Below are 26,102 nucleotides of genomic sequence, written 5' to 3'. Positions count from 1 at the left end.
CAATAATTTTTTGTTCGTTTGTTTCATTTTGTTGTGTTTTTTTTTTTTTTTCCTTAAAGTAAAAAGCTTCATGTTCATACGGTTCCTCAGAGAAGGGTGGAGTAAGGCACATACAAACCTCATGATTGCTGTCCATCTACTCCTGTTTGTATCTTTAAGCTGCCTTATCAATCAGTCTGGGAGGCTGCAGCTACATTTCCCCCATTTTGATAATGATGAGCCAGTCCAGAATTATTCCCTATTCTTAGATATGCCAAATATTTTATGAATTATCAGAAACTTTCAAAAAATGCCTTTTTAGTGTGGCTGCTGTGGACATGTCCTTGAGGTTAGGCTTTAAACAAGTCAGAATGCAGGTTGGAGGCACCACTTGTATTTTGCCCAGTGCCCTCTTGGCAATGGCTGTGATTGGTAACCTGGTCAAGTACAGGCATTTTATGCACTTAGGAAAGTGTTGCATTTATGTTGCCCAAAAAAAAAATCCATGGGTGAATGGGCAGTATGGGCAGAAAAAAGAATGGAAATAACATTTCCAAAATCTGTCCTCCTAATTACATTGTGTTCCAATTTCATGAAATTTGAACTCTCCTGAGATGGAAATAAGCTTCTTGACAAAGTCATGTGTGAAGTTAATTTTGCTTTAAGATAGTATTGAGGTTCTGCTCTGAGGGGAGTAGTTAGTAAAACAAATGACTCTAGCTGTTTTAGTATGGAAGAAAAATCAAAGCATTTCCATGAAGTAACAGGGGTGACCTCCTGTAACTTAACCATTTCCTGAGCAAATACAAGCTGCTCTATTGGGCTGGGGATAGTTCCCATGTTAGCCATTGTACAGAGAAAAATAAAACTTCATATAAAAGAGCCCACCAAGGGTTATATGGCTGCAATTGTTTCCAAACTGAAACAACTTAGTATCTGTTTATGATTGTCAGTATCATGTTATATTGTTCTTGTAGAATCCATAAAACCTAAAAGTCTGCAGTATTGCCTCTAAACACTCAGCGGCTGCAGCCAGGAGATTTCAAAGCCAATGAGTTTAAACAGAGGGGAGGTAAAAAGCAAAAGGTAATAAAAAGTTGACCTTGATTTTATTTATCATCTTAATCTAATTTTGATGAGGTGCTTCATTTGAACACAAAAGAACAAAAAGTTAAGTCCAAGCTGATGAGATTAAGGTACTTAAACTTGCATCCTTTAAATGTTTCTTTCTTTTATTCAAGGATTAAAGATGAGAAGGAAGAAGCAGTAAATCTGAATTCTAACTTTCTCACCATGGCTCATGTTTCCACAGTTCAGAATGGTGCCCATTAATTTTCTGAGCCATTCAGATGTACAGCATGCTATCATATTAGCACTACTTAGGCGAGGATATTAATTTGCATTTTCATAGTTACTTCCTTTGCATTGTGTATGACAAGTGATGCAGAAAATAAGTGGGCAAAGATGTGGTTCTCTACACAACAAAACAATCTCTTGGAAGGAGCTCCAAAACAACTCAGTGTCTCAGAGTCAGAAATGTTGTCACTCAATACAAAAATAAACTATCCTCTTTTTTCAGACAATGCAAAAGTTTTCTTGCTAATGAAAACATGTTTGAAAAACAATGTAAACTTAAAAGCAAGTTGATGGAAAGATAAAACAGTCATTTGTTGGTAAATCAGATGTATTGTCAAGCTCTGTTGTACTGGCTAACTACAGTGGCTTTTTACTGTGTGATTTTAGCAGTTCCAGATTTCTCTGTTATTTCTAGTAGTCCAAACATTAAGGTTTAAACATGTTCAGGATGAGATACAAACACACCTGCTCACAAGGTGTACAGATATCACATGGGTATCTGTAGTCCACAAGCCTTTCTGTAGGAACAGGACCACGATGAGGACAACACCACCACCACCACCAGCAAGAGAGACAGAGGGAAAGAGGGAGAGAACAAAAAGAGTACATCATCTGGTTAATCCTATCTCAAAGATACTTCAAAGCAAATTATGCAGAATAGTTTTTATCAGCTGCAGCTGCTTAGTAGGAATGTCATGTGAGAAATACAGTTCGTAAGATAATGGATTTATGTCTAGCAGGAAGTCAAATGTGTGACAACTTCATGCAGATTCTGTTAGGAATCATGTTGCTAGTATTTTTTTCCCATCCCAACAATGTCATATAAAAACAATGAAAATTTTATATTTGAAGTCCATGTCAGATGACACGGTGAATGCAGATGAGAGGGAGCTTTATTTCAAGGACAGGTTGCATTGGGAATGATTCCTTTTAGAGTTGCCCTTGCCAGAAGCAACTCATAGCTTTCCTGAATCAAAAATAAGGGGCACATCTTCAAATGAAGAAGGTGTCACAGTTCTCTTAAAGCCAAGAGTGAGATGGTAATTTATGATTTGGCCCATGTACTGATGAGTCTGGTAGATAGGTTTATATGTCTTGTTCATAAACAAACCTAGTTTATTCCAGTTCTCAAATTAGGACCCGATATATTCACAGGTGCTCAGAAAATGAAAGACAAAAATAATCATTCTTGATGAACTTGAAAAACTCAGCACTTCCTATTTTAAACCAATTGTTATGTCTTTCATAAAAATTTCATATTTCATTATCCTTGCCTACAGTGGTCTTTTACCATGTCTATGTAAACTTAATTTCTAATGGTCTCAAAGGGCATACTTGGTATTTCCAAAACAAAACAAAACTAAAACATACATTCAGAAACCACACACGGACATACACAGGCCCAAAGTGCTATAATGCTTAAGGCTTGATTCAAAGCCCATGGAGGTTTCCATGTGGAATCTGGGCTGCGCTGACTGACAGATTGGTGCTGTGATATGCTGAACAGGAGCTGAGCCTCTTGCCTTCTCCCTGGCTCCTCTAGCCAGCAGCACTTGGGGGGTAATTCAGAAATGCTCAGCCTCTGTGGAGATGATACTTGGTGTCATCCCGAAGCAGCCTCATCTGGCTACCATCACTAAAGCACAGACCCCCCAAGGGTAAAAATGCTGCTCAGCCCAACAGCAGGCTTTAGAAAAAGGAAGACTAAAATTGACTTGTGTGGGGAGAAATGCTATAGAAATTTTCTTAACTAATTGTCTGTTTTTATAAGTTTATGGAAAGAGAAGAAGCGATCTAACAATGTAAATGGCAAAGTATGTGAAAAGGCTAATGAATTTAAGGACTTGACAGTAGGAACTCTACTGAATTGTTGCAACCAATTTTTAATTACACTGTAGTAGTTTTCCAGGGATAGTACAGGCATGAACCGCTCACTCCACAGAGGCCCCAGTTTTAATTAGAAATCTGTCATATTCCAGTGGGGAGGATGGTGTCCACATGCTGCATGCACACACGTGCAGCCTGTGCATGCAGCTGTGTGCCATGTGCACTGGCATGTCGATAAAAAATTAGCAGGTATATCCCTATGCATTTTCATTTCCTCATGCGCCATCTTGAGCCATGCTACATGTATTACATATGCTTAGGTCACAGAAGGGTTAGGGACATAACTGCTGGATCCCAAAGGACAGGTGGACAAAAGCCAGCATAATCTCTGTATCCAGATCTTTACTGTTACTCTCTGATTATGAAAAGCCCAGTGAACTTGGAACACACACTTTAATCCAGCAGGTGTTTGCATAGCAGAGGCTGAAATATATTTAAAATCTCAGAGAAAGATTTTTCATGCAGGCTCAAAGCAGGTAGGGAATGAGAACCCTTTTTCTGTCATGGCAGCAGCTCTGAAAGACCAGTTCAAGTTTTCTGTGCAGGCTGCTAGAGGCTTTGGGCTGCAGCACTCTTCCAGTGCATGGATTGTCTGGTCCCTGGCCTTTTTGTTTCTGTTTGTGCAACTCTCAGCACAAAGACATTCCCATCAAAGCAGAGCACTAGAATGACATAAATGTTTAGTGCTATTAACTATAACAAGTAGCAAATATTCTCATATAGTCCTGTCCCTCCCCTCCCCTCCCATAAATGTAACTGGTCTGAACTCTAAAGTATAGCTGTGGAATTGCACGCTATGCGTTGGCTCTTTTTGACATAAGAGCTGTATTCTTATGCCACAGGCTGGTGTCTTCATTTTTTCTCTGTAGGAAACTAAAAGTGCTTCTGTTTTACAGATCTCTTTCAGGTGATTAAATTCACCTCAAAAGAGTGGGATTTAAAGAAGGACAACTGGTGTATTTTAACCATGCCCAAGAATCCATGCTTCATAAATAACAACTGGTGAGCCCGTCACCATGTGCAGTCAGAACTCCACCAGATGAACTTCAAGGAAAAACTGTGTCTCTTTCATACTGTGTTTAAAGGACAGAAGACATATATTTTAGAAAGAATACCTTTTTCCTTTCCTCTCTCTGCTTCTTTTCCATAAGTTTATTCTTGTAAATAGCTGAGTTTTAGTGACAAAGGCATAGGAATCTCTTATGCTTCCCTATAACAACCCACTTATTTGTCTTTAGTATTTTTCCACTGAACTGTTTTTCCTTAATTTAATAGATTTTAAGGATTTTTGCATCAATCCTTGTGCAATTCAGTTTCTGCATCAGATGCAGATTTTCTGTTTGAGAGAAGGAATTTCTTTTTTAAAGGTGCAGTCCTGATTTAAAGACTTCAAATGATCTACCACATCCTGTGTTAGGTTGTTCCAATGATTAATGGCCCATGCTAGAGAAAGTACAGCAGCTTCCAACCATTGGATCTTATTGTGCCTTTTTCTGTTAGACTAAATAGCTATTTGTTATCAGAAATCTCTTCCTTATGTAGATACCTGCAGACTTTGATTAAGTCACTTTTTAACTCCTTCTTGGATAACCTTAACAGATTAAGGCATATTTTCCTGACTCTTTTTTCCTTTGTATGTTGTGTTTTTTTTAAATCTTTTTCTAGTTTCATAATGTACTTCAAGAACCAATCCAATATTCCCAAAAGCATTTTCACTAATGCTATTTGCAGATATGATAAGCCCTTCTGAAATACAGTTAAGGCTGTGTATCTTCACATCCTCCTCTGCATATCGTACTGAAAGTCTGTGTTCCTTTGTTTAGCTACCATTATTTCCAAACTCCAGATGAGCCCTCAGTTGCTCTGCAGGCTCTTCTCATGGCTTTGGCTGCTGCACTTCAGGACTGCTCTGATGCCATGCTCTAATTCCAGTTGTGGAACCCTGTATCGAGCTGCCATGAAAGCAGCTAAACTGTGAGAAAGAGCTGCATGAGAAAGAGCTGGAGAAAGCCCTGTTGCAAAACTTTTGTCCACTGGTTTTGAAACTGTGTTTAAGGTCAGGCTTTTGCTCTTTGTCCGTGTTGAAGTTACATTTTAGGTGTGCCTGTGCCAGCCTCCTGCTCTGCTGAGCCTCATCTGGCCTTGCTGACCTGAATTCTTTGCTTGACCTCAGATCAGCCTTGTCTGGGATGCATGGATTTTGGCTGACCGTTGTTACTATTGCTGGACTGCCTCTGTTCCTGTATAGTGGTGTGTCCCTGCCCCTGCCTTGCTGTTACCCTCATCTGTGGAACAGGAGTGGAACAAGGGCCATTGCCTGTGGGGCCTCAACTGAGGATGGTGACTTTCAGTTCCCAGTTATTCAATATCATCTCTCTGCTTGGTTTAGTCCATTCAATGGGAGTATGTAGCTTTGTTGGGGTTTTTAACTTTATCACCAGAACTTGCTATTTCATCAAAAAAAATGAAGACCAGACTTGTCCGACAAGACTTAACTTCCCTGAAAATATGCCAAGATGAATGTTCTGCTGCTGCCATTTAATTATGTACTGATTGTCTCCACCATTAAGCTTCTAAGACTGGGATGATGGCTCTTTTCAGCTTAATAGGTTGAATGTCTATTAGTCATCACATTTATGATTCTAAAACATTAGCATGACCTTAGCTTCTTTTATAGTCCCCTCAGACTCTTCCAGCTTTTTAAAAAAGCCAGTGTATGCAGATCAGAGTGTTCCCTGGCAAGACATCTTCATACCCAACTAAAAGTTGGCCAGTACCATTTATTTGCTGCTGGGTAATATTTCTCTGCTGGCTGATGGGACAAGAAGAGGCTCCACAGCCACTTCAGGATCTATGAGCACTCCCACACACAGAAGTGCTGGTGCAAGTATGAAATAAATGCTATCATTAGAAGGATTTTAAAAGGAGTTAAAATATTGCAGAAAGATTAAAAGATCAGATTTTCCATTATTCTGCTCTGCAATGGAGACAGAAGAGTAGCCCTGGTTGTAAGCCCTCCCTGTATTATGTATATTAAATATTGCCTGCCTTGAACTTGTCTAATTTATGCCTTGCTTTACCATCCTGGCCCAAGACTTATCTGGAATAACCACCCAGTCCACTCTCCCCAGACCCCTTCACAGAGAAGCTGGAAGCTTCTGCCCAGCTCTGGTCCAGGTGGGTGGGAGTCTGTACACACCAGCTCCCAGACATGAGGAGCTGCCTTCCCACTGCTCTAGCCGGCACAAAGCACCCTCAGTGCTCCTGATGGCTCCTGACCCTGTTCTGAAAAGAACTTCAGTTCAGTGACTGGGCAGGAAGTGCTGCAGTGTTTGGTTCATGTAGAAACATTTTCACTCATATTCTCCTGCAAAAACTGGAGAACAAACCCAGATCTTTTTATCTTCTTTTGTTTTGTTTCTTTTATTTTTTTTTGTTTAGTTTACAAAAGAAATCACAGTAAAACCAGCCCCAGAGTGAGCAATTATTGATGAAAGACCATTTGTTTTAAGAGTTAAAAGATGTGGGGAAGTGGTCAAAATAATCCAGATGACTCAAAAAAGAACTAGCATGAGAAATAATTGAAGTCACCAATAAGTTAGCATGGGCAAAATATTTTATGTTTTTTACTTTTTTTACTTGGAAAACTTTCTTAGTTGAAGAATATATTGAGAAATTTCATAATATCTTAGATAAAAGTGTATTGATGAGCCACTTGCCATTATTAAAGTACACTGTTAAAAACAAAAGGTATTCTTTCCAATCCATAATCAAAATTTCACATCTCTAATTCTTGAGTTTCACTTATCATTTTTTCTAAGTGGAACGTAACTGTTTGCATTAGTTTATTGGACTGTGCAGTGAGGAAAGCAAGGGCAAGGGGAAACAACATAATGTTTCTAATAACAGATTTCTTAGAACAAGATCCTCCCAGCCTTCTGTAGTAAAGACACTCATATAGTTAGAGGTTTGTGCTTCTTCTATGATACAGTACTTGCTGTGTCTGGGTTTGATCAGGGTCCTGTTGAAGTCAATGGGAGTTTTGTGCTAAAATGTATCTCATATGCTGTCACTTGGGCAAACGTCCACCTCAGGCTACAGCAGAAGCAAAATCACCACATTTGTTTTCACTTCTGACCTGCTGAAAGTAGGATTATATTACTTGTATATTTCATTCTGATTCTTTTTTTTAAACTCTGATTTAAACAAAGATACCACTGTGGTATAATCTGATACCAAGTACTGTGCAAGAGGCTGGACAAGTCAATTACAACTGAAATTGCAGACTTCCTTTACTGTTGCCTTGCTTTTAACTCAATGTTTTTCTTCATAGGCAATCAACACGTAATTTCCTTTCTTCAGCTCATACTTTTGTGTCTCACAAACACCAGCAGTAGCACTGTTCACTCTGAATTCCCAGATTCTTCTCACGTTGTGCCACTTCCTTCATATTATTTAACTCCATCATTCTACTGCATAGATATATTACAGGGGAAAAGTGAACATAGCTTCTAACAAGTTGTCAAATGAGTGCAGCAAGACTGAGCCATGCTGAGACATTAAACACTGACTGAGTCAATTTTTCACTATAAAAAATGCATTTATTAGTATTTTACTGAGATGACTCAAGGGTCAGAAACACTCTTCCAGTGACTGGTTAAATCTGATTTTTGCTTGTGACCCGCATGAATGCTGACCTTTGGCTTCTTGACTGATCTTTGCATCTCCTAGAAAGTTCATGGAAAGGTCGCGGAGCGGCACCGACTTCCTCCGTGTGTGCGTGTGCCTGTACGTGGGTCTGTGTGCGTGGGGACACCTTCCTGCCACTGAGTCCATAGAAGGGCTGGCCCTGCCCCCTGACAGCTTTAGTTTCATGTTTGTGGAAATCTGGACCCACTTATACCAACAGCAACAAAGTCAGACGAGGCAAAAGGGTACATAATTTTTTATTTACCAAGCACCTTTGTTTGCTTCACTTTTCACTGGCAGTTGCTCCCTATTTTTATTGAAGAGAATGAGTTCTTCCCTTAGATTGCTTTGGCATAGGTGTGTAAGAAAAAGGAAGTGATTTCTTGTGTATTCTTTAGCTGATTTCTTTCACAGAAAAGTTCAGTGCTGCTTCTCACTGCAAAAGAGAGCTGTGAATCTCATGAAAGCTGCTTTTCTGACACCATCAGCTGTACTATGCCTGCTTCCACATCAGACCTCCGAAAGCAGCATTGTTAGAGGGTTTTACATCTCTGCTCAGACACTGTATCTATTTACAAACAGCAAGAGCAGCTCTGAAATTGTGAAAAATGCACTCGAGTCATATTTAGAATGATTGTATGTGGGGGATATAACAATACTTCTCAAGACTGTAAGCACTGCGTATATTCATATCTTATGCTATTTATCTTGCAGATATACAGTGCTGGAAGTTGCTGGCTGCAAGCTGGTAAGCTTGTAGCAGCGAGAAGGAAAGATCTCTCCGTTTGTCACTGGCCGTATATCACTGCAGCTGTGCCCTTTGATTACACAGAGAGCTCCTCCAGCCATTAATAATAGGAAACACTTTTTGTCTGGTGAATGCATCTCAACACTGTCCTCTAACACCTAGGCTTTGCAGTGAGGTAGAAGAGGTAAATTAAGAATGGAGCTTGTTCATTTTACATATACATTAGATGTGTAAACAAGGATAACCTTTGTTTTCCTCAGAAAAGAAAATATGCCATTCTTTTTCCTACCACCACGGTGACTAATTTTTTTCAGAAACAATATAGCACTGCCAATTACAACTTGCTGAGGAAGTGACAATAATGAATCACAATAATGCTGCCACAGCATCACAGAAAGTCCTGTGACGCCAGCCTTCCAGATTAATCGCATCACGTGTAATAGCTAAGCCACATCTGCTAGCCAGGTGTATCAAGTGTAAAAGGTTTTCCCAAAAAAGCAGAGCTTAGAGGAAATCAATACATAGGGAATGAAGTCCTAGGTATGAATACAGCATTTCCAAATTAGATAGCTATCTGAAATTGTCACAAATAATTGATGCTAAGATTGGAAAATTATAAACTGGTGTAAATTGTTTAGCACCAGAGAGCACTACAAAAGGCATTTCATGCTTGACCTGCAAAATGAATCAAAATTAATGCTAAGCTCATGTGGCATGCTGTTGCTCCTACCTCTTGAAGCACTGTGTATCTGAGCTGCTCCAGAGAGGTGTTTGCAGTGAGTGGAGCGTGGAATCTCTCTGTGTCTGGCCTACATTGATCATCTTCCACAGCATCCTTGACACAACAGGATAAAGCTATAGACCATTCATCTTAACACTGCTTTTAGTCATGTGTCAAAACCTTGTTTTACCTCATTCCAATTTTTATTTAAAATTAGGACTTTTGAGTAGTGAAAAACCCCAACAAAAAACCATGCGCTCCTCTGAAACAAAGCCTGTTCTTTCTAGCCATTATTTCACCTCTGCTGGTAGAGGAGGTGATAGAGGTAGCCACCCCATCACTCAGGCCACAACTGGGTTTGCACTGGAGGAAAGGGTTCCACAAAATGTAGCTGTTTGGAGGTATTCCAAATGTCACACAGAAAGGTATCGTTCTCATCTCTGTGTTTATTCCAAAACAGTGCCCTCTGTTACTTTGTAGAACCCACAGTTGTTTCATTGATGGTCCTGTGACTATGATATGTTCCTCTTAAATCTGTGCTGACAACTTATTTAGGTCATGGAGTCAGGGTTTAATTTCCACAGGTTATATTTATTCCCTCAAGCTGTAAAGAAATAAGAAAGAGCATGCTTGTCGCTGAGTCAAACATGGAGATGAAAGTCTTTAAGGTGGAAACTTTGGCCAACATGCTGTGCCTCTTTTTTCAGCCTCAGTTACTGGCTTCATGATTTGAGAATTTGGAAGCTGAAGCCATTGCAGGATGCTCCCCAGCCTCAGCTGCAGGCCTACATGAGCACGGCTGCCCACCTTGCTCCATGTATGTCTCGCTTTATTGAGTCCTTTCTGCAGGTGGTCAGGTAGTATGGCACCCTAGATACCACAGTAAATCCTTGGCAAGAGAACCAATCCTGAGTTATGTGACATAACATATATGAAAAAAAAATTATTTTATTTTTATGTGGTGCTGTTCTTCCACAGACACATAAGAGCTGAAACACATCATCTATCCATATTAATGCCAAATAAGAATTAGTTAGGTGTGACTGGCTACATTTCACCAAAAGAACATATTAGCCAGTTTAATATATTTTTCTAGAAATCCAGAAAGCTATACAAAGCTTACTTTTTTTGCTATTTTTATAATCTACCTGCCCCAAATACAGTTGTTATGTTGGTCACTGAATTTAAATGATGAATTTCCTTCTTTTAAAGCTAAGAGGAAAAGATCACTAAGTTTCTTATCAGGAGATAGTGATAGACTTTTCAAAAATGCACAGCATCTTGAAAGTTTGGTTTCATATCACCATTTATATTCCTGAGAAATAGACATGTCTCACATTCTGTAGCAGTGTTTTGTGACATTTGGATTTACAATGCTCAAGTTTAAGTCTCTAGCCCTTTGCAGTCTGTCAAAAACAGCTTCTCTGTCCATTTATTTTTGTCTTCTGTGCTCAGTCTGAATATCTTTTGTAAATTTATACTTGACAACCCTCGTATTTCAGCAGCTGGCTTTGTTTCACAATCTACCTTGCTTGCTCTGTTGCATTAGCTGAAACAACAAATTTAATCCATGATGTCAATAGTAAATTAAGTGGAGATGTAATATATGCCTGACATCACTAAGGTCAAGGCTATGGTGAAAATATTGCAATAGATCCAAAGGGTCTCCTCACTGTAGTAGGTGCTTGCTGCATATTTAATATTACGAGAAACAGATTAGTGCCACACACTGCATTATGTTAGCCTTTTAGTTACAGCCAGCATAAAAATCCAGCTAATGTAACACAAAAAGAGGTTCCAGAGAAGTTTGCTATGTCATTATATTTCATATTTTCTAACTGATAAATAATTAAAACGAGAATTACTTTACTGAAAAGATTCATTTAGAGAGCACATTTTCCATTACTCTAACTGTTTGGAGGGGTTGGGGGAAATATTTATTGCATACCTTAACTAAACTACCTTGCCATTAAAGTATCTAAATTACCTCAGTGAATTCTGAGCACAGAAGTGGTTGATGAATTGCTTTTTGCATAAATGCACTTTCCCTTCGCTGGAACCTAATTTTGTCTATAAACACATACACACACACACACAGAGAATAAAGCAACTACTGAACTCTCTGAAGAAGAAAATTGAAGCCTGGAATTTTCTCTGTGCAATGAAGTTTTTCTAAATGTTGCTTGTATTATAAGCATCCTTGGACTCTCTGAGGACCAGCCAGCAATGGAGAAAGAGCAGTTAATGAATCATTTTCTCCTGTGTGAAAGTGCTCATTGCTGTTAATTTGTCCATTTCTTATAGCCAGAGTTTTTTTAATATAAAAATTAACTTTCAGTTTAAAAGTCTATTTAGTGACAAAGTAGAAAAAAAAAATTATGCCAGTTGAACCGTAAACAAATTCAATGTATGGCAGACCATGGAGCTTTTAATTCCATTGAGTCTATTATTTGTTTCATCTGGCCTAAGGAGCATCAACAACCCAAGGACTTTCAATCTGCAATTCATCCCTTTAACTTGGCTCTAAAGTATTTTCATTCCTTATCGTGACAGGATGGGCCAAATTTACAAAGCTGCAGCATATACCAGAGCACAGTACAGTGCTTGGCTTTCCACATGCCCTGGTTGCATGTACGTAATGTAACAGGTTTCCTCCTCAGAAGAGTGGGTTACCTTTTGTTCCTGCTGTCTCTAATGCTGAGTGGAGGAAGGCTTGTGTGGGTGGTACCTTTTGGCTTCCAATTCAGCCTAGCTTTAGGAGTGTGAGTAAAACCACAGGGTGCAGAAATATGCAGGGGAAAATGCTTAAATTGAGGTCTTTATATATATATACTAATCCACATTCCTAGACATTTTATTGCTGCATTTTCAGATGTTTTAGTTGCACATCTGCCTGTGCAAGTGGACATGTCCCTGAACACGAGACTGAAAGAATATTTTAATAAAAATGTTTCAGACACAAATCTGCTCTGTCTCTAGAGGAGTTTCAGAGCCTTTTGATTAGCCACAGATCACATCTGACTGACTTCGCCTTCCCTGTGCCCACTATGTGACTCAGGTTAAGCCACATTGGTTCCTAAATCCCTGTGTAATACCATGAAGGATGCCACACATATGATAACCCTTATTGGCTAAAGGCTGCATCAACACTGACAGCTCACTTTGCACAGGCCTCCTAACAGATGTGAGCTGCTAACGGGTTTCAGCCTCTGCTGAGGGGACATCAATTCATCTCAGCGACAGAGAGCTGTGCTCTGTTTACAAGACCCCAAACAATCCCAGTCCCAGAAAGCAACTGTGAACCCCTATTTATGTCTTCCAACAAATTTTCACTTATTTGCCTTTTCCAGAGATTTCATTGTTACTCTTGACATTTTTGAAAGCATTTCTCAGATGTAGAGAAATCCTTCTCTTTCAAAGGACATTTCCAAAGCTCTGGATTATTTAGGGCTCAGTTGGATATAAGAATTATTTATTTAAAGGTAAATTATCTAAATTAAAAAGAGGACTAGATCTTATAAATGATCCATAAGCTGCAGCTAAAATCAACTTTTCAGTTTACCTCTCATTTTTTCTGAATGGTCAGAAGGGAGATATTTCCTTCCAAACCAACAGTTTAAAATTACCCATCTTATGATACCTAATAATGAAAAAATACCATTATCTTATAGAACCCATAATGTTCATGAATATCAGAAGCTTCTTAAGAGTTCTGATGGGATACTGAGACTGGTGAGGATCTGGTTCATGGGATGACAGGGTTTTGTTGGTGAGATAAAATCTGATATACAAGGGTAAACTAAAAATGCAGGGCAAAATATCTTTATGGAAGAAAACTAATGTCTGCATTGCTGTAATAATACTGCTACTTACCATTTTAACTAAATAGGAACACCTCTTTCCCTTCTGCCAGAGCACCTGGCTCCTCCCTCAGCAGGACAGTCTCCAGTGAGAGCTTTCCCTGCCTGACATGGGGTCTCTCTTGCTACTGCTTGTCTCTCTCCCAAGTAACAAGGGCCACAGAGCTGAATTCCTCCTTCATGCCACTGCACTGGCTAGTGGATTCACTCCAAAGGAGTGTTGCAGTGAAAGCAGGCGCAGGAGCAGAGGACGAATTTTTAACTGGGAAAATAGTGTGTGCAAGACTAATGTTTTTCAGAAGAACTTGTATCAGAACCCAGAATGCCAAAGACTTCTCTGTTCACAAGCAAACCAACACTCATATTTCTGGTGCCTGGACTAGTGCTACAATACACACAATTACCCCAATAACATGATGCAACATTCCTCCTAGAACCTCTACTCTTTCCAGATGTCAACCTTCCTGAATTAAAATATAAATACACCCTTCTATAAAATGGAAAGTAAAGGAGAGTTCTGTTTTCTGCAGAGAACCCAGCTGATTTGAAAATAAATATAGGGGAGATATATAGCAACAAAGAATAAATGTTTATTTTCACACGTGTAAAACTCAAAAAAACGAATAGTCTCAAAATGTCTCCCTGTCTGTGGTCATCCAGCAGCAAACTCAGAGTACAGAATGCTGGCAGAAATAAATTACAAATCAGTTTATAAAACAAAAAATGGAGCAATTTTTGTCTTGTTTGCAGAATTGTATATTTTGCTAGGGCTTGAGAAACACTGCTTTGAATTTCTCCTATAGCAGGTAATTTCTTTGGGGAAATTTAGAAACAAATTAAAGTGCTGTTATGGCCACAGAATCACCTTGAAAGCATATATTAATTATTATGTACATATTCTTCTGGTGTATTTGCTGCTGTCATAAATTATTATTTGCACTGAAGCAGCCCCTTAGACCATATCCGACAAAGGAGACCCAGGGTAGGCCTGGAATGTGCATCCAGCGCTGAGAGTGGCTGCTCTGAGCCTCCTGCAAGTCAAGACCCAGATGTGCTTGGGTTTTCTTCCCCCAGCTTCTCCTTTACCCTCACCTTTACAGAAGGGAAACTGCAGGGTATCGCCCTAAAGGGAGCCCCGAGTACTCTAAAGCTGCCTCAGGGTTCCTGGGAGCCAGCTCCCAGCACATACCATCAGCTGCCCCAGCCAGGAAAAAGATAGTTGTGACCTGGACCCCTTTTACTGGGAACCACAAAAAACAAGAGCAGTTTTCTGAGTCCCTGCATCAATGCTTTACAGTCCTACGTACTAGATGCTTCAAGGATGAAGACTAGAGATCTGCCCTCATGAGTGTACAAGTGCATCCAACACAAGGGATAAGTAAAATTAAGTTTAGAAAAAATCTGCTCTTTTTTTAAAATCAGCTTAATACTTGGGAAGGTAGCAAAACCACGTGAAGTTCTGACAAAAAAACCTTGGTCAAAATGCTGTTTTGTACCACTATTTATTCAGGCAAAGTGAAGTTTAAATTGTGAAATGCACAACCAAATACTGACAGGTTTGATCTTACTCAGGCATAAATGTGTACATTGTTTTCAATAGCTGGGGTCTTTCTGATTAGATAATTTGTTCATTTTATTTGTCAAAATGAGAGATTTTCAAAGGAAAGTTTCAAGTTTCCTTTGTCAGGAAAAGTTTCTTAGCTGTGTTTTGTACTTAAAAACATGGGTAAAAGAGAATAGGTAGACTTGGTCCAGCCTAGAAGAAGGGTAACAGACTCAGAACAGGTGAGACCTGGCTGGAAGTGGCTGCTGTCCCCAGTCCACTAAAACAGTTCCTATCATGACCTGCAGAACCATGGATCTATGATCTGTTTATCAATTTACTTGTTCCTTCTGCTTTTTCTGCAATGGTTTCTCCTTTGTACTCACATTTTACAATGGGGGGGCTTTTTCCCCACAAAGGTTTTCTTCTTTTCATCTTTTATTTATCTATTTATTTATTTTTTTAAATAAAGTGATTTTTTCTTATCCCAGCACACAGCGGCTAACTTTTACAAATTTTTGATAAGCCTTAGGGGTTCAGAAAAGGTTTCTTGCCCTCGTTCGAGTCATTTCCCTTGCCTCTGAATGCAGGGAACTTGCATGTGCTTAGTGCTGGGGTGTCAGGTCAGCTCCTGTATATTCAAACCTGTGTTTTGTGAGTTCTCTCTAGGACAGCTCTCAAAAATGAGGAAACCCTCCAACCCAATTTAAAGTTCCAACAGATCTTTGTGGTGGCTGGAAACAGGTATTTGCCCTCCCTTCCCTGCTGAAGATTCACTTACAGAACACCAAAAAACTCAAGACCCTATTTAGAGCATGTACAAGATTTTCTGAAAAAAACCCCCCACAAAACAACCCAAACCCTGTAAAGAGCCCTTACATTTTGTTCATCTTGGCATTTGTGTCTGCTCTTTTGGCAGAGAGCTCTAATTGTCAGGGACACAATAGGCTGTGCTCTTACCTATGATTAATAGACATGATCTTTCCAGAATGATAAATGCAGGTAGGTAAAGTCTCTGTGACTATATCTACATTACATCATAGATTATCAAAAGCTCTACAATGTGGACATGATAATAAGCATCCATGATGTCTTAAAGTGCTGGCTAAGAGTTCCTAATTCTAGAATTCAATTTTCATGATTTTTTTGGGGGCACATCCTCCACAACATTGAAATTCAGTTTCTTAGCTGTTCAGCTCTTTGTTCTGGGGATTTGCCCCACATTCCTCTTTGAGATTCCCTTTAGGCAGGAAGAGGGATCAGTGCCCTGAGCAGCAGGAGAGTGTGGAGCTACAGAAATGTGCACCATCCCCAGTGTGGTTTTTTGGGGCATGAAGGGGGGTAAATGGACCTTCCTCACAGAAACCAGCAACCTTTTCTTGTTCTGCTGCCACGGTGGCACCACTGCTACAGCCCCTCAAGGGAAGCATTTGGAACACTATTGTCCACTGTGCTTCATCATACACAGAAACACTGATTTGTTGTCATGCAGTGGTGTAGTTTTTTGTTGATAGCAGATTAATGGCATTTGACAGTAACGATTCTGGAGACTTCTTTCCTTTTTTTGGTGACATGGGTTATTTTTCCAGATGCACACGGCGTGATGCTGAGATGTCTGCTCTGGTATTTCCTCAAACCACTGTGGAAGGTTTGGGGAGTCTGTTAGGAGGGGAAAGGAGCAGCTTACCTTCTCTCTATTTGCATGGGAGCCAATGACCAAGCAGGACATTTTGGCTTGCATACAGCTGTCTGAGGCAAGCTTTGAGATGAGGAAGTTTTTGATATTCATATCCTGAGAAGGATTGTTTTCACTGTATATATTGTGCAGCAGGCTGAGTAAGAATTAAATGGGGTGGAGAAACTTGTCATGAGGGTTATATTTGCTTTTTTACCTTAAGTTTGTGACAGACTTCCAGCCAGAGCAGTAATGTCCAGAAAAGCTTTGCAGTAAAGGCTGGTCAGACTCTTAAATCTCTTCCTCTTAGACAATTCCACCTCTAAAACTACTGATAGTCCTTCTTGCCCCTGCTTAAGATGAAAACACACTATCCAGAGCTCAGGGGTTTGCTAGCTAAAAGCTCCAGCAAAGCTCAAGTGAGCCTGCTCATATTGCAGGCAGGTCAGATTTGCCCAGGTACATCAAACCTCTGTTTTGGTGTCCCTGGCAAATGACACCCTTTTGGGAAGACCTGACATTTTTGTTCCATGTCCTTGAAACCTCATAACCCACCAGAGCTTTTCTCCTCCACAGGGGCAACTGTTTTACCAAAGTACTTCACCTGGCAGACCCAAATTGGGAATTTGTAAAAACATGGTCTGACAACGGTTGTCCCTCAGAAAAATGTTTGAGTCTGTGATTGGCCATGTCTACTTTATAAGTCATGTCTCTTAAGACCTTTTATTACATCTGGATTTATAATCTATTTGGTTGGTAGGTTTCCTCCAAGACTACTAGTTGCTACAGATATCTACTGCCATTTCTGTATATGAACAACTCCTTATCTTGTAATACATGCACCCAAAATATGGGGAAATCCATCTCCTAAGTACTAATGATAACGACTAAGATGATAATGTTCAAACACAATCATTAAGTACATTTATTTCCATAAGGCACATAAGCCTTAGTATCTTTGGGTGCAGAGACAAGACATATTTAAATGGTTTTATTAACATGAATGAAGAGTCTTTTTCTAGTGTTAAATAACAAAAAGTGTAAAGAATGAGAAGATAAATTATCAACAAATTGAGAATTTGGCAAGCAGAAGTACTGTCAAAGAATCAACAGGGGAGAGGAATCAAAAATACAAAAGAACTTCTGAAACAGCTGCAGAAAAATGCCCACTCTGAAGCCAGGTGAGAATTATTTGATGACATATGCATGGAAGACTTAAGTAATTAATTTTTTATCACCTTGAGGAGATTTTAATAGGTTGGACAACTGTAGAAGACATTTCGGAAGAAGCTTTAGACTGGTCACCTGATTAAACATATTTAAGCATGTGTTTAAAGGACTTGCTGCCTTGGGATTTTAATTATTATGGACAATTTCCATGTGTGTGTTTGCTTTAACATTGTCTCCTGCTGGAGAACAGCTGGCTGCAAATGGGCTGGCAAGGTAAACAGAAACAGGCCTGCAATGCCCAGCAACTCAGACAAGTCTCATCACCAGCACAAATCTGTTGCCAACCTGACAAGCATGAAATGTCTCAGAAGGATCCACATTTCATAGCTGTTGTGGCTTGTGGACTGTGTCACAGGCCAGCAGCAAGATATTCAAGGCACGGTGACACAGTATTGTTGCATGTCAAATATCGGGGAAAGAACACAGATCCTGAACAAATAATTTTTCTTCTGAAATATATTGATTAGTTTAGTGTTCATGAAAAACACAATGCTCTTTTTGTCTACAGTGTAATTCTGGAAGAACTATTTGGTTCTGTGTAAACCTCAACAGCTTATTATTTTTGAGTTAATTGCTATTTGTTCAGCTCCAAGAGTGATCCAGGTGATTCACAGGGTGCTAGACCTACTGGTCTTTCTGTCTACATGCCTAAATTTTAAATGACTTTTTGAGGTGAACCTCATTAAACAAATACAAAAAGAGCCATGTGAAGAAAAGACTGCATAAAGCTGAGTCACTCCACAGTTTGAACAGCGAGAAGAAGATGAAAGAGGTGAAAACAGATGTACTAGGAGAAGGTTATCTATAATACTGAGTAGTGGAATAGATACTGGCAAATACCTAATGATGGTGCCAAGGTTTTGAGCCTGATAAGATAAGAGAGTTGAGATGACTGAAGAGACAAATGGGATGTGATGGAGAAAATTAAGAGGAAAAAATAACATACTTTTGTTTTGGAGAATGACAGTCTAATGTAGTCATCCAGAGCCAGCAGCAGAGAAAGCAGCAGGGGCAAGGGTGCTGGATAAAGCCAAGAGGCAAAAAACAGGCTTTGAGGGGCAGTAGAAGATGAAATTGAAAAACAGGTGTAGAAATACAAGAAAACAAACAAACAAAAACCTCAAGAACCACAATGGGGAAAAAGGAACTAGGACACTGCAAGCACCTCACATTTCCCTAATCCACCTATTCATGAACTGATTGGACTGTGTATTAAAGTACACAAGTAAGGAACTTCTCCCCTTGTCTCCACTGATAATGAGCTAAGTATAAGTGATGGAAGCCTCAGACAGGTATTCAATAGACAAAATGCAATAAAAATAAAAGTTAAAATATTAGCCTTTGAGGAGTGGCCCAAGCTATCAATGGCATGGGCTGCCTGATGGTCCTGTCCATGCTTCTTCCATGGAGGTCATACCTGGGAGGCACTGCCCTTGCAGCCTTCCATTTCACGGGCAGCAGGACACCTCCATCTCCATGATTCTGGTCTCAATAATCATAAACTTGCAATACACTGTACTACTTTGCTGTCAGGGCCGAAGTACAAAGTGGTAAAATCTGAAATTACATTCAAAGAACAGAAACAGTGGGTTTGACCACCTGGGTTCACAACATCTATATAGCATCAATGAGACAAGTATAATTATGGTTTTTTACTCTCGTATTCCACAGAGACTTAATACTTCCCAGCTTCACCTACTACGTACATGGAGAGAATGAATAGTTACAAAGCATTCTTGAAATCACAGAGACAAAAAGAATCACGAAAATATTAGTTTGCATTTTTTTGGAGCAGTGAATGACACTGCAGCAATCCTAGCATGACCACGCACTCACAGACCTCTTGGTGACCGGAGGACTGTGCTGTTTAACTACCAATTATCTTGCTACAGCTCCTGAATGGCACCATTTTGTTGTTAGAATGAACAAAGGATGCCTACGAGGGAGTGAAATGTAAGGTGCTGAGAGGAAAGTTTTCTGTGTCGTGCTGGGGGAATGTGGGCAGCATGGCTAACATGACAGGACATGATGAATGATGTTACACGAAGAGAGGCTGGGCCAGATGTGTGCATGCAGTGAACGTCTGTCCTCGATGAGCTGGGCAACTTAATGGGAGTGAGCAAAGAAAAGCTTCTTTCTGTAACAGGATTTCATTCCCCTTTCTTTGTCAGGACCTTTCATTTAGAAGTGCTACTCTTGTAGCAATTATGGCCATGGGCTATACTGTGTTGACCCGTTTTGACATGAGGCTAACACAGTGGAACACCTTCGTCCGCAGGCAGAAGTGATTGTTCTCCCTTCAAATCAAACCCCAAGGAACCAAGTTTGCTGTTGGCGAAATAATCATCACCTAAATTGCTGACAATTAGCATAAGCAAATTTGACTCTAGGTATACACTGCAAATTCACTGAAACTGGTATTAGGTATTCAGAAACAATGCACAATTAAAAGTGTCGTGATTGATCTTTTAGGATTGACTCTAAAAACCAAGAAAAAAAGAAGTTTCATCTAAAGACAAAAAAAAGTTTCATTACATTTGTGGAATTAAAAGAAAAATTGTTTATGCAAAATTCTGATAAATAAATTACTTTAATCAAGTATTTTGCCCACCTCTGATTAGCAATGCTATATCACTGAAGTCTTTTATAAGTAGATAATATTCAGTTCCAGAACACAGCTAACATCCTACTCTGCTGACTATCTGGATGTATTATTGAAGGCAATATGTAGAGAGGTTAAAGTGTTAATCAGTTAGAATTTATTCAGTAATCACAGCACTTCTAACACCAGTTGCCAGAAAAGAAATAAGGGAAACTAATAAAGTTTCCTCTGAGTAGAGATTTCCTTTATGTTGTAGTTTTCTGTCTTAGCTAATGAAACACACAGAAACACATGACTATAGGAAGGTCTTTTTTGTGTAGTTTTGCACTGAAATCTCCTGTGTTTGCATCTTCCTATACTGAGAAAGCTTTTTTGTTATGTTACAGGCTATCCCCAGCACTGTTGAGAGATGGCCTCATGCAGAGATGTTAGGGGTGGGTGGGGTCAGCACCACTGTAATGTAACATCGCAGCCCATAGTGGTGAAACATCAACGTCAGACCCAGCAAAGCAAAATGTAGACAGTCTGTGGTTTTAGACTAAAGAAAAGTGTATGTACAACTTGCAAAGCATTCTGCAGCTTGCTGGTGATCAGATCTCTAGAAGAACAGTATTTTTGTACAGCTGAACACTGTATAAAGTGATTAAGTGTTTTTCAGGTGTTTTTTTTCCTTTTGACTGACAAAATTTCAAGCAGATTAACAATAAAATCAATTAATGTAAACTTTATGTGACTCTTCATTGACTGTCAAGGATAACTAAGATAATAGACCCACCAGATAAATAAGCATGTTCCCCTGCTGAACCCATTTTTTATCTCAGTGTATTACAGTGAGTTGTCCTTTCAGTGGATGTTTGGTGAGGAATCATGTTTTTCCGAGCCCTTTTTAAGACAGACAAAAATGAATTGGTCCCCCTTTACTGATCTACATAAGGCAATTTATCTAAATGTTGTAATGTAGTCATATATAAAAGTTATGGCAAGTCCTTCAATGCTTAAACCATGTAGCGATTAACTATATTTGTGTATTTATTTCAACATGCTAGAGATGTCAGTCATGGGACTTACTTAAAAGCGCATCAACAACTCCCTTTTCCAGGCAATTATATTTAAGAAGTCTTTAATTTTGTTGTATCTAGCTGTAATCACAAAAAGAAATATGTCTTTAACAATGTATGAAAATGGTTTGGATATATTAAAGTTACATATAAGCATGAAATTAAAACAAAACCTGTCATAAGGACAGGATTTTATTATGAAATGCTCATAAGCAGATTTGTATTTCAGTATTTTTATATGGGGATATAAATGTCAGCAGTTTTCTTTCTCTATTTTTTCTCTTCTCTGGGTCACTGCGAGAGCAACAAGAAAGCAGAATCTGGCCTTTAGCATACAGTCTTACCATTTCCCATGGAGCACGTAGTGATCTAAAATGCACAATAAAACACACATTAAATGATTGTCATGGAGTGAATGTCATGATGGTTACAAGATCCAGACCCATTATACTGGAGAGCAAGTGCAGCATTAGATGTTCACAGTCCACACCAATTGCAGGGATATCTTGTGTTAGCATTTGTTGGCATTGCTTCAGGAGGAGTTTGTGTGAGATAGAACCATCAGCTCAGAAGAGTTTCTGCCAGCCCTGGAATTCGATCCTCCTCCCAGTCCTTACATCTCCCCTCAGAGCTGAGAAAGCTAAAACTCATCCAAACTGGTATTTTCTTATGCCAGCTGGCAAAAGTGGCCAAGCAGAGCACCAAGGACTATAGTGGCCTTCCTAAAAGGGACAGGACAACTTGCAAGGTCTGAGGAGTGAGCTCATTAAGGCTCAGTCCATAGTCTTTCTGGTCCTCTTTCATACTGGGATAACGGCAATCTGATAGGAATGGGAATAAAGTAAAATCAGCAAACTTTTCCTAGATTTTGAAGTGACAGTATCACTGGTGGATGAATGATGATGCAAAAGGGTGGTGGTGTTTTAGAGGTGCTAAATGATCCACCCAGTGGTCAGGCACACCACCAGCAGTCATACATAATGAGGCAAAAATGCACTTTTGGAAATACCTAAGTATGTTGGCCTTTGACAAATACTATGTATGGGGGCTTTTTTTGGTCTCAGAAATAAATAATGTATGTTTTACAACCATCAAAAAAAAATTTTTTTTTTGCTTTCCCTCTTCAGATCACCACAAGAAGAAATGACACAGATAACTACTGTCCAATTAAATAGACTGATTGATGCTTTTAACATTGATATTCTTTTTTTTCCCCCTTTGCATTTGGAAACCATAGAGAAAAATAGCAGCTATGCAACTTCAAAGCACTTTCTAGCACTGGATGTCATTAGAAATATTAGAACTGTTCTTCCTACTCTGATGACTCTGGCTCTCACATGCAGCATGCTCTAAACAACAGTAAGCAGGAGGTGGATGATAGTTTATTCATTTTAAGTTTTGGTATAAGTATATACCAGAAGGTATGTGCCTTCCAATTTGATTTCAATGTCTGCTGGCCTTGCTCACAGCACAACGATTAGAGCCTTGACCCAACCAAGATGCTTTACTGGTTAATGGACTGAACATGTAAACCACCAGGAAGGGGTGGGTGTGTGCTTTGGTGGGTGCCATGAAGAGTCCCGAGCAAGGTAGAATGCAGGATGGCAGAGGGGCTCTAGCCAGTGTGACTGGATCCATCCTGAGCCTTTGCTACCAGGGACCAAAAATTACAGTATTTCAGGAGTTATTTAGTTTATCTGCTACAGGAACAGGGACGCGAGGAGACTTTATGTCCAGAACATCCAGGACATCATACCTTCAGCTTCATTTCTGTGTTAGATTGTCAAGCACCCTGATGTAACTGGGTGTATGGTTTGTATAGAAAAACTCCCTTCCCAGACAAAAATGGCACTACTGGTCTTACCATCACTCATACTAGTATAAGGCCAAGGCAGGTATTGGTTGCTCAGTGTCTTGTTTTTCATCTCTCTTGCTAATCATCAAAATTTTACCCTCCTAAACATATCAGTCCTCTTCTTCCCATAGCAGGCCATCATCCTGTATTGCTTTCGCAGAATCATGGAATATCTTGAAGAGACTCGCAAAGATCGTCGTGTCCAACTCCTGATGTGAGCATAAGCCAGACCCTTCTGTGAAAGACAGAAGTACTAGATCCACCTGTATGCCTTCTGGTTATTCCCCTCTCACATCCCTCACAGGGCACACCATGCATGTGCTGATTCAGCACAATACACAATGCTACCAAGGGAGCAAAGTGACAGGAATGAGATGTCTTGGTACCAAACTGGGACATTCCCTTTCTGGGAACGCTCAAGGCCTGATAAGTTTGCATTTCCTCTGCACATAGACAAACTCCCCCAGTGAGAGAAGCAGTTTAGCCAGGGCTTGCCATTATTAGTTAATATTGTCTGACACTGAACGCATTGTTATCAGGCCTCTAAGGTATCACATTTGATGGGCACAATTCACACTTCTCAGCACCATTATTCCAAGCTTCCTGCCAGCTCCTTAGTTTACTCAGGCTTCATATTTCCAAGGTTATTTTTGCAGCGACAAAGGCTGGAAATGTAAGGCCAGGTTCTTTGCCAGAAAGAACTGGCACAGTTCCACTGTCTGTGCCCTGGGGCACTGTGGGGAAGCTGACGGGCTTGGGGAAAGCCACGGCTGCCGCTGCCGCAAGAGGGAGGGACTCTCTCCAGTTCTGGTTACAAGGAGTCATCCAGTCACACTGACCTCTCTCTACTTCAGGACCATGGTAAAGCACTTCTTGAAAGCCATGAAATTTCTTACCCACCTTTTCATTATGAAAATCTGCAATTTCTCTTTTACTTTACCATTGTAGCCAGGTGGGTGTGGGGCTCCTCTTCACTGAGGCTCCATGATCCAGCCTCTGCTGTACTACCAGACCTCCAAGTTTAATATCCACAGGCAGAAACTTGCAAATGAGAATCATGCAGCAGCTGATAACATTTTATTGAAGGTGGGTAAACATAGGGTCCAAGATGCAAAGTATCATGAGCCACAAACTGAAGAGAAGGTAGGGAAGCTAAACAGGAGACAAACACACTGGTCTGTACTTCAAAGTCAAGAAATAAGGACATTCTTTCAAAACAGATTATGAGTATGGAAAATTAACTACAACGAAGAAAATGTGAAGGTAGTATTTTCAGGATTGTATTTTTTTAATGGACTGTATCTGGTATATGTTAAAATAGTACTAAGCAATACTTCTGTAGTTAGAGATAGGTCAGCTTTTTCGTTGTAAACACTGATTTCAGGGCATATAGTTAAGCCACGTAAATCCCTGACAGTTTAAGCTTGTGATAGAACTGCCGTGCCTGGGTGTGGTTCCTCTCCCCCTGTGCAAGACTATCCAAAACAGCTATGTTGTTTTTACTTAGAACAATGAGCACAAAGAAGTTGTTCTGGGGGTTAGTCCAAATATTGCCCATTTTCCCTTTAAGGAGAAAGAGAAGGATTTAAAATAGAATGGGAATTTCAGAACAATTTCTTGCTCTAAGAAGATCCACTACTTGTAATGGATGGGGATCAACTCACTTTCTTAGTTATTTCCAAGGTGGAGTTCTGTCAGCATCTGGCACTGTTAGTGGGATATTACTGGAATACACACAGTGAAGAGCTTAGTCCAATGAGGATATTAGGTCCCAAAGACACTAGTGTAGCTTTCCACTTCAAGATCTCCACAGTGCAGATTATGCTGCTGAACAGTAGCAACAGATCTTGCTTACACATGGAGTTATTCCTCCAAAATCACCTCTGGATCTTCCCTATTCCAGAAAAAAAAGTGTGTTTGATGCTGTGCTTAAGTAATTTTCACTGTAAATTAAAATAACTGAAAGGAAGAAGTTTTATTCTACAGTGAGGCCAGGAACAGTGTTCTTTAAATATCTTTTGCATTATGAAGTCTCATCCTACCACAATCTAGCTCTAAATCGCAGATAATATTGTATTTATAAAGTGTACACTCTCAAGGGATGAGAAATATTGCCCAAAATGCCATCCAAATGTTGAAAATGTAATATTTACACTGGATAGGTGCCATCCTTGTCTGGTAGGCTAATGGATCAGAAAAAAACTGTCTGTGAAAAGACAACTGTGGGAGTGGCTGGGAGTCCAGCAGTTTCTTTTTCCCTCCCTCCCTTTTTAACAAAATTGTTTCTTGGTGTTGTGGTTTAAATCAGATTTTAAGAAGTCCATTATGATGCATCTGTTTAAAATATCAAGGGGAAGCACAATTCAATAACACTAAAAGTACAAAAGCAAGAGTTGTGAATTAATACTGTCTTCCCTGCTTAACTTACTGCCTCTGGTGTTAAAGCACCATTGACATACAGTTTCACATCTTCTAAAATGTGTCATGATCTGTAAATAGCCAGTTGTGCTTTTGAATGCCTTCCCATGCCCTTACATCATCCAGATCAGAGCTGGTGGTCTTACATACATTATTCCAACTTTGTTCATTTCAAGTTAATATTTTAGTTGAGTTATGCTGTAGTTACAGGAAATCAAAATGTTATACAGCTATTTGTCTTTTTGGCAGTTTACACTTAGCGTTGCCATTTATATTACCTGGAGAAAAAACCCCAGATAACCCATGCAAATCATTTGTAGAGGAGCTAATTTCTATTTCTTCTAAAGCCAATTTTAAATCTCCTCCATATGGCTGATACAAAGTATTATGAGGCAGTTGATGAAAACGTGGCTCCAATGAAGTCAGTGAGTTTTGTGACAGACTTCAGGAGAGCCAAGATTTCATCCATTATCTCTTTCTG

This window comes from Corapipo altera, unplaced genomic scaffold (assembly GCF_003945725.1).
Source record: "Corapipo altera isolate COAL_440 unplaced genomic scaffold, ASM394572v1 45, whole genome shotgun sequence".
Taxonomy (NCBI): Eukaryota; Metazoa; Chordata; class Aves; order Passeriformes; family Pipridae; genus Corapipo; species Corapipo altera.
This window is presented reverse-complemented; position numbering follows the sequence as displayed.